Source organism: Geotrypetes seraphini, chromosome 7 (assembly GCF_902459505.1).
Source record: "Geotrypetes seraphini chromosome 7, aGeoSer1.1, whole genome shotgun sequence".
Taxonomy (NCBI): domain Eukaryota; kingdom Metazoa; phylum Chordata; class Amphibia; order Gymnophiona; family Dermophiidae; genus Geotrypetes; species Geotrypetes seraphini.
In genome coordinates this window covers 109,965,263-109,983,233 of record NC_047090.1, presented here as the reverse complement: position 1 = coordinate 109,983,233, position 17,971 = coordinate 109,965,263, and the positions used below count along the sequence as shown (strand labels likewise).

The window sequence follows — 17,971 nt, the reverse complement described above, 5'->3', positions numbered from 1 at the left end:
CTTATACCCATATTTTATAAAATACACACATTTCCTTCAATCTGGAAGAATTTTGGCTAGTAATTTTTTAAAAAGCACATAGGTGCCCGTGTTTTTAAGGAATAGGAAAGGAACGTGCTTATTTTAAAATAAAATTAAAAAAAAAACACTTAGCCTCCCACCCTATTATTAAATTACCCTCCAAGGGTCTGGGGCTTGCAAGCTAGTGCCAGCCTGGTTACTACTATTAACGATAATAATTTCTATAGCACAAGAGACATGCAGCACTGTACACAGTATGTAAAAGACACTGTCTGTTATAGACTTCATAACCTTTTCAAAAGAGACAAATGGAGCAACTAAGAAAATAGGAAGTTACATTTTATTATGAGAATGATGAAGACAATTTGAATACTGAACTGGTGAATAAGGAGTTAAGAGTTAAAAGCAGTCTCTAAAAAGGTGGACTCGACCTGAATTTGAATGGAGAGAAAGAGAAAAAAAAGTGACAAACTGTGAAACACTGCTTTATGCACACCATTATTACGCGACAACGCCTCCCACTGACAATAGGTTTGTACTCGGGACTCGGTTATATGTAGAACAATACAGTACCATATTCCTTGATGCCTAATTGTTGGTTTTTGTTTGGTTGTGCGTTTTGTTTTTTTTGGAGGGGGTTGTTATTCTTTTTTATTTTAATCAAATTGTCTGCCTTCGGAGTTGAATGAGTGCTTCTTTTACAACTTTTGAGGCAGTTTAGCTTATACACTCACTAATAATATACAGTAGATGGGAGGAAAAGACCTTGGAAGTGCATATTACTGGTGTTCCACCGTACTAATTCAGGAAGTCTATTCCAGGTGTGCGTTGCAGCAAGTTTATGCTTGTTAAATACCTACTATACTGTCCTTCAAACTATATTAACAAAGTGGCTTACACACTATACTAATCAGTGAAATAAAGAAAGTGAACTATAATATGAGTGACTGCCCATACTAACACTGTCACTCATTAGAAAGAATGGAAACTGGAGCTGGCAGTAGAGAAGGTGGATATAGATAAGAGTAGGTGTGTAGGGAGATATAATATGGGTTTTGGTTTATTAAAGAGGAGAAATGAGGAGGATCTGCACCACCAGTAAGTTAGTAAATGAAGTCTGGACTGTACACAGAATAGGAAAATATCTACTGTACCACTTTGAGCTACTGCTTAAAAAAGGTTAAGTGGTAGAGTGACTCCTCCTTGAATATCTTTGTCACCTAAGCAGTTGAAGTCCTATTTTTCATACACAGTGTACTTCTGTCTTTGGATTTACTGTAGTTTAAGTTTGTTTTGGGATACCAGTTCAAGATCATTCCAGGCATCCATTTAGGTTGGCAATCACTGTGTTGTGGTCTGGGCCAAGAAGAGCTAGTAGCTATACTGTACATCATCCCCATAGAAGTCATCTGAGTCTCAAATCAGTTGACCTAGCAGTGGCCATATAGATGTTGGATAATGCGGGCAATAAGATGGATCTGTGTGGAATGTTGCTGTTCTGAAAGAAGGATTCCTGTTAGTTTTACAAGCTAATTTTGTACCTGAGGCAATGGAGGGTAAAGGGACTAGCATTAGATAAATTAGCGCTCTTCTACCTTATCAGCTATGTCATCTCTGTCCCTTCTTCAATAGCCCTAACTCTGCCATAATCAACCAGGTACACTACATCCCTCATTCCAGAATCTGCAACTCATCCACAATTCTGCAGCTCAAATGCTGCCCGGGTATAAGAAAATGGAAAAACATCACCTCCATTGTACAGCAGAATCTTTATACTGTCTTGTGATACTGTAGAAATCAACACAAAGTCAAGATAAGGGAGCTAGAACCATTTAAGAGGAGGCCTCATTCAAAGAAAAGAAATACCGTATCAGGTTATAGGAAGAATATGAAATGGAGTATGACTCAGCAGTAATCTTTAGAGAAAAAGGTGGTGATTTCATAGAACAGCCTCCCAGTGAAAGTGGTGGAAATGAGGACAGTATCTGAATTCAAGAAAGTAAGGGACAAGCACAAAGCTTCTTAAAGAGATTACAGAGCTGAGCAATTGGTTTGGATAGGCAGACTAAAAACTGAACATGACAACAGAACATGTCAACAGGAGACTGTATGGCCTATGTGTGAAGTTCAAAATCTTAATGGTAGCCTGAAAAGTCCCTCAAAATTTGGGCAGCACTTCTACCCGAGTAGTTATTTTAGAACAAATATGCTTCCCACAGCATTTTTTTTCCCCTAGGCCCCCTAGTTGAACCTTCTCAAGATCAGTCCCAAGATCAGTGTGGAACTTAACTGTTACTTACCATCAGACTAACCATGTTGCAGAAAGAACCCGCTCTTCTGTCTCCTTTGCCAACCTAGAACATTTCCTTTCTAACTCTTAACACTCTGGGTCTTTTTCCCTCCAACATAAAGCAAAGGCAGACCCAGACACTTCTCTAGTTCCAAGTTTTATTAAACGCTTATATAATTTTTAAGCGATTTACATTAAAAATAATATCTACAAAGACATATAGACAGTAATAATGTTAAAATACTGATTTACAAGAAACATAAGGAAAGAAAGGGGAAGAACTCCAATTTTTAAAGCAAAGAAACATTCAAGATAAACACATTAAGGGAGGGTAAGGTTTTTATCCTTATAAGGCTAGTTTCTGGTATTTTAAAGAGTCTATGTATCCCTGTTAATGGATAATAACAATCGTTTCTGAACTTAATTCTAAAAAGCATCATTAAATAAAAATGCTTTTAAGAGCAACTTTGAATTTATCTAACTGCCTTTCTTCTCTTAAGAAAGATGGAAGTCGATTCCAAATTTGTAGGACTGTAAAGGAGAAAATCTCCGCTCTTCTCGTGGAAGTGTTAAAAGATTTTGTTCCGCAGATCCAAGTGTTCGTGAAGGAACATAAGGCAACAGTAATCTGTCAAGAAAGATAGGTTGTTGCGTTTGCCGAATTTTAAATGTCAGAAGCGCTAGTTTATAGGTTATCCTATGTGGAATTGGTAGCCAGTGGGAGTGTTTTAGAAGGGGTGTAGGCCAGCGATTCTTGCCCCTCCTGTGAAGAGGTGAAACTTCCCATAGAAGAGCATAATCTTTCTCCTCCATTTGCATGAAATGCAGGAGAGGTTTGGAGGGCAGAGGGATGGTCCTGAAAATTAACATCAGGAAGAGTAGGGCACATGCCTCATCTCTCCTACACTAACTTAAGTGGTACAAGTTCAAGTTTATTATTTTCTTGATATACCATCCATCGAAACATATCTTGATGGTTTACAGTCAATAAAATACATTTAAAAACAGATATTAAAAGGGAATTTAAAAAAAATAATAATAAATCACATAATTCAATGAGGGGGGGAGTAACATGACATAAGACTGGCAACATAGGGACGGAAGGTACAAGAGGTGGCAAAAAATACATTCGTGATTTAAAAAAAAAAACTAAAAAAGAAGGAAAAGGGAGGGTAGAACATTAGGACTAGTTCACCTCTTGCAAGGCATTTGGAGTTGGAGTACTCTCTCATCATTTAAAGACTTTACACCATTATCTCCATGTAGGTCTACAATGGCCGCAGCATCTTAGGTAGTGGTGGTGCTGGTGAGTTCTGTGATTGGTTGAATGTTTAAAGCGTGTAGATAAGAATGAGACCTAAGACGCCAAGGCCATTTTAGATCTACATGGAGAGAATGGTGTGAAGTCTTTAAATGGTGAGAGAGTACTGCTTTAGCCTATCTTTTACATATTTATGCTTAAATCTACTGATTATGCTTGGGGGTGCACTGAAAATTTGTTTAATGTTTTAGTGGATGCTCCTTGAAACAGCTTCTCTGCAAAACACTGAATTCACGTTGGAGTCTCATTCAGTGTATCAACTTTAAGATAAGTCTATTTATGGGTTATAAAGCACAAAAGTATTTAAAAAATTATAAATTAATAAGTAAGTGGACGATAAGGAGGCTGGCTACAGTATAACTTAAACTTTACATGAAATAAGATGTTCAAGTGTAGCCGCTGAGGTCAAAGAAGAATTGAATCTAAATCAGGGGTGCCCAATGCGTCGATCGCGATCGACCGGTAGCTCAGGAAGGCAACGTGAGTCAATCGCGAAGCCCATCCCGGGCTCCGTGATAGACTCGTGTTACCGTCCTGATCTACCGGGCCGATCAGCCTTCCCCTCCAACGTTCTCCCTAGAGCCTTTTAGCTGGGCGGTCCGCCCAGCTGTCATCTGCTGCTGCTGCCGCCGCTGAACATTTAAAAACAAAAAACAAAAAACCCGGCTTGGAGATTTCAGCCTGCAGCAAACTTATGCTCCGGGCTCTAACGTGTGCGTGCCGGCTTCCCTTCTTGTCCCTCCGAAACCGGAAGTTATGTCCGGGGGGGGGGAAAAGGGAAGCCGGCGCGCACATGTTGAGAGCCCTGAAGCAAGCTACGGGCTAAGGCTGGAGACAGGTTAGTGAAGCATTTGCTCTTCTTGCTGCCGGGTCCTGCCTACTTTCTGTTTCCGCGAAGGCAGGACCCGGCAGCATTTTCCCCAATAGGTTGATCGCGATCTTGGGCCGATCAGCCTTCCTCTCCCCGACGGCAGAATTGACGTCGGGGAGAGGAGTGCTGGTCGGCCGAAGCAGGGAGAGCTTGGGGTGGCGTCGGCTTTCGGGCCTGTTATTGATGGTGGTTTGGGTCCTGGTCCCCAATGGCAGTGGCTTGGGGGAGGGCAGGGAGAAAGAAAGAAAAAGGGCAAGGAGGGAGACAGAAGGAAAGAAGAGAAACAGAAAAAAAAGAAAGGGAGGCAGAGAGAAAGAAAGGACAGGGAGAGAGGAAGGAAAAGTTGGGAGAGGGAATGAGGTCTGGAAGAGAGAAAGCATACAGGCTAAAAGAAGGGAAGAAAGATTGGATGCACAGTCAGAAGAAGAAAGTGCAACCAGAGACTCATGAAATCACCAGACAAGGTAGGAAAAATTATTTTATTTTAAATTTAGTGATCAAAATGTGTCTGAATTTATATCTGCTGCCTATATTTTACACTAAGGTCCCCTTTTACTAAACTGCAATAGAGGTTTTTAGCGCAGGGAGTCTATTTGCACTATTAGCCTATTAGCGCAGGGAGCTCCCTGCACTAAAAACTGCTATTGTGGTTTAGTAAAAAGGGAGGGGTATTTGTCTATTTTTGTACGGTTGTTGCTGAGGTGACAGTGCATAGAGTCATCTGCTTTGACCTCTTTGAAAAAACTCCGGAATAGGAATGATAATTCCTACATAGGAACCCCCGGAATAGGAATGATAATGCATACAGTGTGCTTTGTGTTTTTTTTTAATTTTATTGTTGGTAGATCATTTTGACTTGGTCATTTTAAAAGTAGCTCGCAAGCCCAAAAAGTGTGGGCACCCTGATCTAAATGTTTCTTTATCTTTAATGAACAAGAGAAATACTTATGGAAGAACTGAAGCAGTTTCGGCACTCGCAGTTTTGCTTATACGTGACTTATCGCATGCTGACTCCGCCACAAAAAATTACATCATAAGTAAAGTTCCTTTTCTTTTACTGTACCGATAAAAAAAAAGTTTAGCGCTTACCAATATTCACTCTGAAAATCGCTGTTTATATGCTTTCTCCCACAAAATCGCTGATTCAAAGTTTCACCCTGAAAATCACTGCTTCCCAGCATCCAGAGAGAGAAATGCTGCTTGCCAGCATACATGGAGAAAATCGCTATTACTGTACCCTGAAAATCGCTGGGAATCGCTGCTTGCCTGCAATAAGCCCAAAAAGCTTTGGGAATCGCTGCTTGCCTGCCATAAGCCCAAAAATATCTAGGAATCGCTGCATGCCTTCTATATCCTCTTCGTCTCCTCCTCCTGCAGTACTTGGACAGGACGATGAGGATGAAGACACTGCCTGAGTACAATATTGAACATTTCTTTTTTTCCTTGTTGAGAAAACAGTATTGAACTTTTCTACCCTGACATTATTTCTGTACGTACACTACTGTATTGTTGTGCAATAAATATTGTTATTCCTCTAAAATTGCGAATTTCAATAGTAATAATAGTGGCTGTTTCCTCAAACCACAAATAACTGTTGAAACATTTGCGGTTTCAATACTAAAAACACTAACTTTTACAAAAAAATGCAAATAACACATAAAAAGTTATTCATGGTTTTTCCATATTCGCGGCTTTGTGCCACCCGCATCCACCATGAATACGGAGGGAGAAGTGTAAATCCTAGCAGGCAGCAGGGGACAATGGTCACCACCTGTCTGTCACTGTTGTGGAGGAAGCAGAGGTTGGGTGCCATCAGTGCTATGTAGTTCTGTCCCTCTGGTCCTGAGGGGGTACTACTAGTTAGTCTTGCCTCCTACTGGCTGAGAGGTAGAATAAAGCCTCAATGATTGGTTTACTGGGCACAGCTCCCCCCCCCCCCCTTTTAATGGTTGAGGATTCCTTGCGCTCACATTAAAGTTTGGGAGACAGACTGTGCCCAGGTTTTGTTCTGAGTGGGCTAAGGAGCTCTCATTTTCTGGAACAGCTCCATGTTGGTGACTCTTGCTCCCTGGATAGGAAACAAGGGTCACCTGCCTCTTTTATTCTATCAAGTCATCCCTACAATACTGGGTGGTATTTCTTCCCTCCCACTGTCATCTTCTATCCCACTATAAGCAGATACCTTGTATCAGGGTGCAGCTGACTGGACTTCCACCATCACCCAGACAGGGAAAAATGTTTGAATACCTGAATAAATTCATAGAAACTGTTCTGAGTTCCCCTGGGAGAATAGTAGAGAAAATTGAATAAATAAATTTTAAAAATGTCCTCCTCTTTTCCAGAGGCATACGCAACCCATCTCGAAGGCAGTTTGATAATAGCTATGGCAGTCGGCAGTGGAGATGGGGGCATACCGTGTTTCCCCAAAAATAAGACCAGGTCTTATATTCATTTTGGCTCCAAAAATGCATTAGGGTTTATTTTCAGGGATATCTTAACTACGGCTTATTTTTGGGGTATGGCTTATATTAGAAGCATCTTTAAAAATCATGCTTATTTTCGGGGAAACACGGTAGGTGGTGTCAGAACGGTAGGAGAGCCTTGAGCTGTGATCTTCTGTAGAGGCACCTATGCCCCAACTCTATGCTTTTGTATCAATAAATTTTTATTGAAAAAAAGAATGTTTTGACATTGTTTATTTTTCAGTTGGTTGAATTGTATGCAAACAATGTATACAAAGCAACACATAACAAAATAATAGAAGACCCCCTTCCCACCCTAATCTCCCAAGCCCCCTCCCAACGAGCAGAAGTGTCAAAGAACATGACATAAGATAGAAAAATTATTCAACCAACCACAAGAGTTACAGAAGACCAACAGCATTAAACAGTGAAGTCATATCCTCATCATCTCAGTTCAAGAATTCAAAAATCAAGTTTAATTGAGTTCATAGTTCGTGAGTAGTCATAGCGACCATGATGTTTATCCATTAGCTTCTCCAGCTCTGCCACATGGCCCACTCTTTATTTTTATTTCCACCTACCATCTAAGCTGAGCACAATGAAGAAACAAAAAAGGGGAGCAAATTCTCAGAAGTAAGGATGCAACTTGCAAAACCTCACTATAAGGACAACTCAGAAAGCTTCCCACCATATTACCACAGGTTTAACAAACTTTTTCCATGGGACAGCAATGCAGAGAGGGTTTTTTAGTACAGATGTTAACTTGCAGCAGAAACCCCCGACTGCAATTGCATCAAAATAAATGCAGTGCATTTGCTATCTGGTGGGATGCAAAATATTTTTTTTAAAAACCAAACAAAAGAAAGCTTTAGCCACACAATTACCACGGTAAAATTTACACCAGGGTCCAGGACAGTGTAAAAGTGTTGTTCGAGAGGAATGGATGCCTACCTGCACCCTTACCCAACTCCTATGTAGCAGCAAGCCCTAATCTCCTAAATGCAATGCAAAGCACCACCATTTTTCCAAATGGTGATGCCAAGAGCAGGGGCGAGTGGGCATATCAAATGGTTTTGAGTGGGCTGGAGGGGAAGGGTTCCAATAGATACCAGGGACTTTAATTTTTAAATAAAGTCTAGGAGGGATACCACAAGATACTAAGGCAGCTGATCCTGGAAGGGAGTGAGGTGGGTTAAGACTGGGTTAGTACCAGTCACTTTAGAGATGGGAGGGCTCCTAGTCGCTGGGGATAGATATTACATATTTATATTTATTTATTTTGATGGGGGAATAGGAGATCAGTCAAGGGCTAGTGCAAAATCAGCAATTTTTTTTTTATGGTCACCAATCACAGATCAAGCACTGAGAAAGGATGACATTTGGCAATGAGCTGAAGATTACTGCCATGATTTTAACACAGTAGTAATTTACACGCTCACTGATTATTACATGCCCCAGCAATTTTTTTTTTTTTGCAGAACACTGTGTGCCATCAGCAGCTCTGATGTGTTGCTTTCTGCATCAGCATATATAAGGTAGGGTGTCCCACCGGGTACCTAATTTATCAGATAAGCTTCAGTGAAAAATGGGCTTAAGGAAGAGAAGAGGAGACTAAACTCCAAGGTGCACAAAAGGGTTAAGATGGAGCTCTCTCAGCCCGTTCTTAGAATTTAAACACCTTCCCAGGGATCCTTTCCTGGGAAGGAAAAGGAAGCAGTACTAGTGAAAAATTGAGAAAAAAAATGCCGTGTGCCAACAATTCAAAATGACTGGGGGGTGCTAAGCACAATACAAATTACCCCTGCCTGAACAATGGAATCTACTCAATATTAGGGGCTGTTCAGCACCCACAGAACTGGCTCCAATGCATGCATTAGTAACTTCTTCAAGTAAGGGGGAGGGGTGAAATGAACAGAAAAAGATTAGAGAGGCAGCTCCACTTGCCCTAGCCCTAGCCAAGGGGGAAAAAAGTCAGGTGAAGGAGTAGAGAGGAATAGCTAAAAATCACAAACAAAATATAAAATATAAGGAAACACATGTCCGTTTACATCTAGGGATGCATGGATAGGGCAAAGTGTTTGGAAGCAGAAGAATACAGAGTAAACAAAAACCACCACAACTAACAGTCCATAAATGATAAAAGAAGAACAAAAATGAATACACTCTATGAATAAACCCTACCAAAATCAATATACAGGAGTATTATCAACTTTAGGCTTCCTTCACTTCCTAAACAGGAAGACTTCAAAAGAGGGACTGGGGGTGAGCTGGGAAAGGAATAAAAACATACAATAACAAGGTGGGGGAGAAGCCAGCAAGAACAATTAAATGCCAAACTTCAAAAAGAAGAAATGTAGGAGGAGTGGGAAACAACCAACAGTAAAAGCCCATGTGTTCTAGGGGACTACTGTAGAACAGCTACTGGTGGAGAAGGAGAGGGGGGAAGACATCCTTCCTTTCCCTTTAGGAGAAGAAATAAATACTGCCTTCCTCAGCACTGTTCAGCTACTGCACTTCTGAGTCACATTATGCTATTAAACCTTTCACATAACTGTGCCTTACTCACTTTTTAACTCTGTTGTGTTATCTAGTTTATGTATTTTTGGCTGTAGTTTTCTAATCAGGTGTAAGTCATTTTGAACTTTTTAGTTAGAAAAGCATGGGGATATAAGTAAATGATGACCATCATTATGGTGCCTACAACCCTATTGTAAGGCACAAAAGACTGCATTTCCATGTAAATTGACATTTTTCTGCAAAATGAAACATATGTGCAACCTTCATTTAACACGGGGTAGCTAATTTTAGTCAAATATTTTTCCACAGATTAGGCCAAGCTCCTGACAGTCTTAATAGGAAAAGTAAAGACAGCATCGGTGGATCGTTGCCAGAATGAAGCCTAACGCTTCTTCACTCCTTTTTAGAACAAAATTTTGTACATGTATGTTGAATTTCTTTGCATATTTTCATATTCTGTAATCAGCTAAGTTTGAAAAAAAAAAGAAAAGTTCACAATGTTACAGTTGAATTAAAATATTGTGTCATATAATAGTAACCATGCCTTGTACATTGCATGTGTTTATTCTAATGGAAAGAGATTCGTTTTTTTAAACAAAAATTTTTCCATACCAGATGTGAAAAAACAAAAAATAAATATGAATACTTAATTGTAATGAAATAGCACTAAACCGGACAGATTTAAGATGCTGTTAAATTTGGCTGAAAACTTTTCACTATTTAATAGTGAACAGACTTGACTTAAGCATCAACTGAGAAGCTCTCAAGGAAAGTTTGTTTTTTAAGCGGCCTTTTTATTAAAATTACAAAATACAGACACAGAACTAAAGCAGGTTACTTTCTTAGGTGTACACAACTGCGCATAAACAAGGCCTGGCAGAATCCTCTGAAACCACAGAAATTTCTTGATAATGGTATGAAGAGGACAAAAAGACACAAAAATTGTTAGAGACGCAATTATAAAACAAAACAAAAACATATTCACTCTGTGGAAGCTAGACTAAAATCTTACTCCAGATGTCAAGTCGTTGATGCAAGCACAGTAGGCTCAAAAGTCTTATTTTATACAACGCTTTGTACCTTAGGATAAGCGTTTATTCAAAGAAATTTAAAAAAAAAAAAAACAACTTAAATGTACTGATTTTATAATATTAATCACGCTAAAGTGTTAGAAATCTCAAAAGAGGATTCTCAAACGATTCATGGCAGGAACAAAAATTCCCACACGTAGTGTGCATTCAACCAAGGCGGCCACCGAGCCAGCGTCATCCTGAATGACTTGCCCTACAAAGGGAATTCCAAGGTAAACTGATTGGAGGGGGGAGGGGGCAGGAGTCTGGAGAAACCCGACACTTGGCCTCCGGAAAACATATCTGCGGCAGTGCATTGTCAGTTAAGGATCCGACCTAGTACACAAATTCACTACTAGACTGGATCGACTTGCGCATCGCCAGGGTTTGATTTCACTGCAGCATCTGTCAAATGGTCAGTTCAACAACATAAAATGCCACTTCCAGAGTCACAAGTCAGTAGGATTTTAAAAAAAGACCAAATGTAAACTGAATTCCATTCCATTCTTTGGCCGCAAGGAATTTCTTCGAGGGTGAGGTAGCGCAGTACCAATATGTTAAGTGCTAGGTAAACCTGTTTATTGCCCCATACAAAAGAGATCGACTAATTTTGTCTTTTTATGGGTGGCAGAGTTGTGCATATCCTAACAAATGAAAAGACTTAAACCAGGGCACTATTATTTTGCTGTTCACTAGACCCAAAACAAGGTGCCCCCGAGATTTCAGCAATTCGCTCTCGAGGGATCCATTAACCTCGTAAACATTTCCTTTATCTCTTTTCTCTTCCCTCCCCTACCAAAAGAATGTTGCATATTATCATCGTCCGCTCGATTTTGAAAGCACTTAAAAGCAAGTTAATGAAAAGCAAAGCAAACTAGTCCCGACGGGAAAAGCACATCTAACAAAATAAATACAATCATTGCTACGCATCGAATAGCTTCATCGATTTCATCCTGAATTTACCAAAGCAAACAAACAACAAACCCGCCTCCCCCCCCCCTCCCCCATTTAACTGCTGCAGCCTCTACCGACTGCTTCTCCTACTCACCTCCTCCTCTACCCCGTGGGAGAGAAAGGACCGTCTGTGCTCCTGGTAAAATGAGGGGGGGGGGGGGAAGCCTCCTTTCTCCAGCACTGCACACACACGCACAAATCAAATGTATGGAGGGAGGGAAGAGAGGAATTCAGTCGAATAGTTTTTCCTTGGAAGATAACCGAGCAGGAGCAGATTAGTGAAAACTTAATTGTCTTTTTTCCTCCAACCCCGAGGTGAAGCGGTGAAAGGCAAGAAGACCGTTTCCATGCAATTCACCGCCGTCTCCCGGGAAGGCAGTACCTACAGTTCCTTCGGCTTCATGTAGTCCGTGTGTGAAAGAGGCGGTTATTTTTCAAGGTAGCAGAGCTTTACGGAGGAAGAGGGAGCGAGAGGAAGGAAAAAAAAAAAAAAAAAAGGCCGGTACTTAATCCCTTTGCTCCCTGCAGGAAACACCAAGTGCTGCGGCTTCTCCCTTCCTCCTCCTGCTTTATGTGCATGCGTGCACGCGCGGGTCTAAGCCTGCCTCTCCGTCCGCCTCGTTCTCTACCCTCAACATAACTTAGAAACAAAGTTGCTCCGCCGCTTTCTCTCCGCCTGCCCACCAACGCGGCTCGCGGGATGAGATCACCGCACAAGAAAGTCTCGCGAGACTCGCGCCGTTCTAGCTACCAGTAGTTCGGAGAGCGAAGAAGATGACGACGGATTTGCGGAGAGTTGCGTGTTGCTATAGCAACAAGGCAAAGCTTGGGAAGTTACTTTAATAAGCGAGAGAGGCTATGTCGTCTGCCAGTGTTTGGGGGTTGGGGTGATTGTTTTTTTAAAGGTGTGCCGGTACGTTGATGGAATTTATTTAAACGTTTCCTCTAAACTGAACAATTTAATTTAAATATTTATATTCCGCTAAACCAAGATAGTTCTCTAATTAGGTTGCAAAAGAAGTTTAATACAAAACCGAAACAAACTTTCTTGAAAAAAGTTTTACAACCATGAAATTGTAATAATAATAATAAAACCAGAAGAAACAAGCATAATTTGGAATAAAATCCCCTTATTCTAAGTAAAAGCCTTTTGCAAATCTCTGAAGTTTGGCTAGGTAAGTAATTATTCAAGTTTAAAAATACTCCTGTAGTTGAATATTTCATTAAAAAGCTTGTTTTTAAATGACATCTAAATTTCAGATAGTGCATGGTTTTAATTATAGTTTCCAACACAGAACAAAAAAAAGAACAGACAGTTATTTTGAGGCAGCCACAAGATGGGTGGTGTAGTTGTATTCTATGGTGGACATAAGCCCTAGCTCTGTGGGTGCTTGGACACCCCCAATATTTTTATTATATTAAATTTTGTGCTGATGCCTCCATGCTGCAGGGCAGCAAAGAAGGAAACGTTTCTGTATCCCAGTTACTGCTCCCACCTCCCTGTTGGCTATAATATCTGACAAATAGACTACAGGAAGAAGATGGAGAGAGCTGATTTATAGCCTATTGCTGATTGTGTTTGACTGATGGGCTCTAGTTGGAGGAGGGAGCTGCTGTAGAGTTGCTTACTGTGTGGGAGCTGACCTGGCAGCTCCATGCTCAGAAAACTCTGTTCGACCCATTAAAAATCAGTTAAATTAAATATGGTAGTTCACTTCAACTCTGGGAGGGTAGGGATGGACTGTATGTCTGTTAGATCATTTGTCTACAGAGAACCATCGTTACAGGTAAGCAACTACTTTCTCTATGGACATTGATCTTACAAACACACAAGTGGTTTCAAGTTTATTAAAATGTTTGATTAATCACCTATCGTGATTTCTTGGCGATGTACAAATAAAATAGCGATACTTGTAATCATTAATAATAAAAACATAAAAACAGCTATCATGGACAATAACAGACGTAGCACAAGACAAAGTGGGAGGAGGTAGAACTACAATAATTCAAGAAAAGCAAACATAAAAGGTAAAAACAATAGGAAGGAGGGATATTTGAGCTGTTAACCAGAGATGGATAAGAGTTGGAAAACTGGAGAGGCTGTAAAAAGTCTAAGACTCAAAGGCATCTTTAAAAAGAAACCAAGCTAAAGGTAGCAGAAACAAAATATAGGTAAGTAGGTAATACTGAATAATATAGTAGATGACTGCTACCTGTACTCCTGGAGGTGGAGGTGATTTGAAGTGTCATAATACAGAAAATAGGACTGGTTGTCCAAAAGAAGAATCCAAGGAGTAATGTTTTGTGAACATATGAGGGATGGACCAGGTAGTTGCTATACATATCTTTTGCGGGGAGGCTCTATGTAAGTGAGCCTGAGTTGCTGCAACAGAGCAAAGCAAATGAGCAATAATCCTTGGAATAGCTGAATGGTGTTTATCAGAAGATATCTTGTAGCAAAACGGTTTACAACTAACAGTCCAATTCAAAAGAGTCCTCTTGGTCACCAGTTGTATGTTAAAAGGCTCTTAAAAAGAGAAAAATAATTAAGTCGGTCTGTGTATAATCTGTTTTCTTAAGATAACATTTAAGGCTCTGGTACAGTCCAAAGTATGTCAATGCCACTCTTGATCATTATTGTGTGGGGGCAGGTGGAAACTTGGTAATGTTATCACTTGGTTAAGATGGAACTCCAATACCACCTTTGGTAGAAATCTGGGGTCTATGTGTCATGAAGAATTTGTGTGTATGGTTCATAGTATATTAATGCTCATAGGAGCCAACTTTTGAAAATGATTGGGGGTATTCAACTTATAACTCACAACAAATTTTTCTTGATTGTTGCAATTGTCTGGGTCTCACCACGGCAAGACTCGGACAACGACACTGGTGGAATATGAGGCATGCAGCAGAATTCTGAACAGATTGAAGGGGAGAGAGATGGTTTAGTGGAAGAGCTGTGAAAGGTGATGAGAGTGTGGATGAGGGTTTTAGCAGTGTGCTGAGAAAGGAAAGGTCGGGTTTTAGCGATGTTGTAGAGAAAAAAACAACAGGTTTTTGCAGTCTGTGGATATGTGAAGAGAAGGAGACAGATGAGTCAAAGATGACCCCCAAGATTGCAAGCTGATGAGATAGGATATATGAGAGCATTATCCACAGAAATAGAGAACAGAGGAAGAGGAGAGGTGGGTTTAGGAGGAAAGATAAGAAGCAGAGGCAGGCAGGCTGAGACACAGTCCTGGATTCCTATAGAAATTTCAGGTGTAGAAAGGCAAATTTGTGACTGGGGGGTTTTGGCTAGGGGTTTAGAGGGCTTAACCTAGGAGATAGAGACTTGTGGGGGTGAGGTCAGAGTGCTTCACGAAGGGAGAATAAGTTGTAACTTCAGGGTTTGGGGTGTTTGACCACTGGGGCTGGATTTTGAGAAAAGTGATTAGGGTGCTTATGTTGGAGGTCAAAATGGGGGAGTTTCAATTTGGGGGAAGGGAACCAGGATCTGGGGAATGTTTTTAGAGGGGTAGAATGTGCCAATGTAGCTTTGAGCTTATTATTTAGGGTCTAGGCCTGCACCTCATTATATGCAGTTTCTGGTATCTGGCACTGTATGTATCAGGGTGCCTTTATAGTAACCTGCCCTGTGTGGTAAATCCAGGGCAGAATATGGTCATGCCCCCTGCATTCACCACACAGCCTTTACACTTACTTACCTTACATTAATTTTGTGTTAAATCAACTGGTTTGTCTATGAAAATTAATGTTAAAAGGGTCCATTCATTTTGTATCTGTTGTTTTGTAGGAATGTAGACGCTGACAATTTTTCATTAATTTTCTAGAGGTTTGTTTGATTTTTGTGTTTAATATTTGTTTTTGGCATGTATGATTTGCAAATAGCATACATTAAAAATTAAATGAAAAGAAAAAGTTGTTTTCATTTTGGTTTGCTTCAGAACAAAACAAATCTATGTCACTGCATTTTTTTCAAAATGAATATGCATCCCTACTAGGAATAACACCCATTGCAGACCCTTATCTGGTTTGTTTACATTGCTTACAGCATACTGGAAATCTGTTCTCTAGGTTCTGTGTAGGCCACTTCTATTTTGACTCTTCACCCTAGATTTTTTTCTGCTGACTCTTTTTACAATATGTGCTTCCCGTTCCTACCACAGTTTGCAGCCAGTATCATTGCCTGGAATCTTTCAGCCTATGCTGGAGAACTGACCTTTGGACTGTCTGAATAATCAGCTGGATCCTCCTCCCTTGTTTTTACAAACCATTGTAAAACAGTTTGGAAATGGTCACTTTAAAGATGGGCAAAGTTATAACTTTCTCTCAAATACCGCATTAATCTAAGCAGCTTTTTGCAAAACTATGACTATTAGTAATGATGATGATAATGATAAGATCCTAGCCTAAATGGATGTCCTCTACAGAATAAGCTAGGCAAATGTTCTCATACAGATACCTATCCAGCTGAACTGATTCCAGCTCTTTTTATTCCAGAGCAGATTTTTTAGGTACCTGTTAAAAAAAGGTAAAAATAAAGAGGCCCCTTTACAAAGTTGTGATAAGCATTAACGTGTACTTACTGCAGCAAAACATGGCTTATCACAGGGCCCACTGAGGCATCATGTGGTAATTTTGGGATATGTGTATATTAAAAAAATAAAATTTATTATTTAGTGCTGGAGACAGGTTGGGAGGGGCAGATAGTGGGTGTGTTCTGCACTAATCAGTTAGCGCAGCTACATTACTGCACACTAACTAATTACTACGTGCTTAGCGCATGAGCTTTTACTGCCTATATAATGGATGATGGTAGGGTAGGATGTGTAAGTTATAGGGGTAGTGTGAATGGGTTGAGTGGTCATTGCCCTTCACCTCTCCACTCTCAGATGCTTCAGGTCTTCCAGGTACCGTTCTAACACCTTGACCTTCCTGGTCTCTTGGGCTGCCAGAGATTATTCCAACCATTCCAGTCCCTCTGGTTGCCACTGGTCACTCACTACGGTCATCTCCAGATATTCTGGTAGCCAGTCCCTCTGGTCACCAGTGGTCACTTACTCTCCTCTGGGCCCTACTGGTTGCTGGCCTCTTGGGTTCCCACTGGTCCTGGATGCCACCAGTCCCTCTGGCCTCTTAACTCCAGCTGGTCCCTCAAATTCCTCTGCTAGTCAAGTCATCTCACTGGTCTCTTTACCATCCACTATCAACCTGAACTTCCTTAGTACACTAGTCTTGCTAGTGTCAAGCAGAGTGTGCCGCTCCCCTGTAGTTGGAGATCTTGATGCTGCCAGCCGGACTTTTTGAATCCTTCCTTTTTCTCCACCTTATCATCCATCTAACTGGCCTGTCTTGCTGGGGATAATCCTGCTTTGGACTCCTTACTTTTCTTGTTTAATTTTTCTTTTACCTCCTTATTCTCATTTTTCTATTTTGACTGATTGTAATTTATATATTTATTGGGGTTTTTTTTCATTTTATTCTTATTAAATATTTTTTTATATATGCTGGGGTTCCATATGGTTGTATTCTGTGCTTCCTCTGGGGGGGTTCTTTATCTTTTACAAAAGCATTGTTTTCATCCCAGGAACTTACCCGTAGTTTGGATTGTGAGCCCAATTGAGATAGAGAGAGTAGTTTTGAAGTGCCTATTATTTTAACTTTATTAACTGCCTTGATTTGACAAAAATTATTAAGAAAAGTGGTATATAAAATAAACGAACTAGTTCCTCCACAAACTCTCTGGTCTCGCAGACACTTTCAAGGTCATTCAAATGCTCTCTTACTGGATATCAAACTCTACCAGATAGATGAATGCAGGACAAGGTCTCTTATAGCTACCCTGGTGTTAGGCCAAAGCCAGCATTCTTCTCCTCCTTCTCCTCCGTTGTCATCTTCTTCTTCTTAAGAAACACCTAGCTCCTAAAAAAACTCTTGGTTTTTAGTGTGCTCTGCTTGGGACCTATTCTTTTCAACACCACTGTTTCCTCAGGGTTTGTGGACAGCTCCCAGCAGTCTTTACAGGATGTTATGCAGATGAGCTCCACATACCATTACTCAGGCTCCCTCTGCTGGCTTGGGACAGGAACTTCACCCTGTCACAGGTAGATTTTATTTTATTCAAACTTTACAAACTAATAGTGACCAAATTATGCAGCTTTGCATGCTGAATCTAAATCTATCTTCAGAATCTGGTTAAAGTTAATCGTACCTACATCAAATAACAGCTGAAATATGTAGAAAATAACCCCCCTTTTACAAAGCGGTGGTAGCAACTGCCACATGGCAAATGTTCCAATGCCTATTAAATCCCTATAGGCGGTGGAGCAATTACCGCAGCAACAGATGCTACTGCCACTTTGTAAAAGGAGCCCTAAGTAATATTTATTTGAATGTACAAATAGTCTGAATTACATCTGTAGCCACATAATTGTCTTTAAAATGTAATGTATGCCATTAATT

The 17,971-nt window shown here is 40.4% G+C and overlaps 1 protein-coding gene across 9 annotated transcripts in view; it reads right to left on the bottom strand.

The window, feature by feature from the left end:
* SIPA1L1 (signal induced proliferation associated 1 like 1) overlaps positions 1-12,241 on the bottom strand; it is a 484,222-nt gene extending 471,981 nt beyond the window's left edge. For all 9 annotated transcript variants that reach the window (XR_004540063.1, XM_033951213.1, XM_033951214.1 and 6 more), the window contains exon 1: positions 11,601-12,241. The gene's annotated coding sequence lies outside the window, so the exon portion shown is untranslated. The remainder of the gene's footprint in view (positions 1-11,600) is intronic.
* Positions 12,242-17,971: the final 5,730 nt, after the last annotated feature.